The sequence below is a fragment of the Oryctolagus cuniculus genome, chromosome 1, assembly GCF_964237555.1.
Source record: "Oryctolagus cuniculus chromosome 1, mOryCun1.1, whole genome shotgun sequence".
NCBI lineage: Eukaryota > Metazoa > Chordata > Mammalia > Lagomorpha > Leporidae > Oryctolagus > Oryctolagus cuniculus.
This window is the reverse complement of record NC_091432.1, coordinates 184,799,913-184,801,720: the sequence shown is the minus strand read 5'-3', so window position 1 is coordinate 184,801,720 and position 1,808 is coordinate 184,799,913. Positions and strand designations below refer to the sequence as shown.

Here is a 1,808-nt window from a genome sequence, read left to right as displayed (position 1 = left end):
GGTAGCTTAACCCACTGAGTCACAGCAGTGGCCCTTAGAGACCTTCTTACGAAGAATGAAAACTGGAGTGGGCATTTTGGTGCAGCTGGTTAAGCCGCTACTTGAGAAAGCCATGTCAAAGTCTTGAGTTCAAGTTCTACTTCTACTTCTAATGTGTGACTCCCTGCTGATGCACACCATGGGAGGCAGTTGATGATGGCTCAAGTATTTGGGTCTCTGCCACTCAAGTTGGAGACTTGGATAGAGTTCTTGGCTCCTGGCTTCTATCTGGCCTGGCCCCGGCTGCTGCAAGCATTTGGGGAGTGAACCATCAGATGGAAGATTTCTCTCTTTTTCACTCTGCATTTCAAATAAATTAAAAAAGCAAAATAGAAAAATTTGATTTGCAAACGAAGGCTTAACCAAAAATTCATGATTTTATTTAATTTATTTATTTTTTAAGATTTATTTATTTACTTGAAAATCAGAGTTACACAGACAGGCAGAGATAGAGAGAGAGGTCTTCCATCCGCTGGTTCACTCCTCAGCTGGAGCTGGGCCGATCTAAAACCAGGAGCCAGGAGCTTCCTCTGGGTCTCCCACGCGGATGCAGAGGCCCAAGGAATTGTGCCATCTTCTACTGCTTTTCTAGGCCATAGCAGAGATCTGGATTGGAAGAGGAGCAGCCGGGACTGGAAATGGCACCTGTATAGGATGCTGGCACTGCAGGTGCGGGGCTTTACCTGTTATGCCACAGCCCTGGCCCTTCATGATTTTATTTTTAACTCACATAGAATCATTGCACATATTAATGGACACTGTGTGATGCTTTATATTATGTTCAAATCAGAATAAACATATCTATCTCCTCTTATTTATTTATGATAATAATATTTGAAATTCTTATTTTTTGGAATTAAACATTTCCAACTTTTATTCACAAAATTATTAACCAAAATTGAAAAAGTAGATTCAAAAAGTCCCAGATCACTAACAAAACGGCAGGGAAACGACACATTCCAGAGACAGCTGAAGTTCCAAAGACACATACACCAGGCTAGAAATCTACAGTTCAGCTGTAGCTGTACAAAAGGTTCTGCTCACTCCTGCATTTTCTCAATGAGTTCTTCCTTGTATTTGCCTTTCTCTTTTCCAACCTGTCGAGACTTGGCTTTGCGTTCAAGAATTTTTTCCCCGTCTTTGTCCAGTTTGAGCCTGGTGATAACCACCTTGCTCGGGTGAATGCCCACGTGGAAGGTTGCGCGTTCGCCTCTCACGCTGCACCCGCTGGATGTAGATGACGTATTTCTTTCTGTACACCTGTACTACCTTGCCAATCTCCTGACCTTTGCAGTGTCTTCGAACCACCTGGACCTTGTCGTCCTTGCGGATGGGCATGGAGGGGACGTTGTACTGCTGCCCCATCTCCTTGGACACGGGGACCACAGAATCTTCCTGCGCACTTGCGACGGCGCGTTGAAGTGGCGTTTGCGGTTCTTGCTGCGGTCCGAGGTCAGGAAGGGGTTGAACTTCATGGTGACGGTCTCCTTGGTGCCGAACACTGAAATTCTTTCTTCTGCTTTTAAAAATATATATACAGTGCCGGTGCCGCGGCTCACTAGGCTAAGCCTCCACCTTGCGGCGCCGGCACATCAGGTTCTAGTCCCGGTCGGTCGGGGCACCGGATTCTGTCCCGGTTGCCCCTCTTCCAGGCCAGCTCTCTGCTGTGGCCAGGGAGTGCAGTGGAGGATGGTCCAAGTGCTTGGGCCCTGCACCCCATGGGAGACCAGGATAAGAACCTGGCTCCTGCCATCAGATCAGCGTGGTGC

General features: G+C 47.2%; 1 pseudogene; it reads right to left on the bottom strand.

The window, feature by feature from the left end:
• Positions 1–966: 966 nt before the first annotated feature.
• LOC100352885 (ribosomal protein uL24-like pseudogene) lies at positions 967–1,535 on the bottom strand (annotated as a pseudogene).
• Positions 1,536–1,808: the final 273 nt, after the last annotated feature.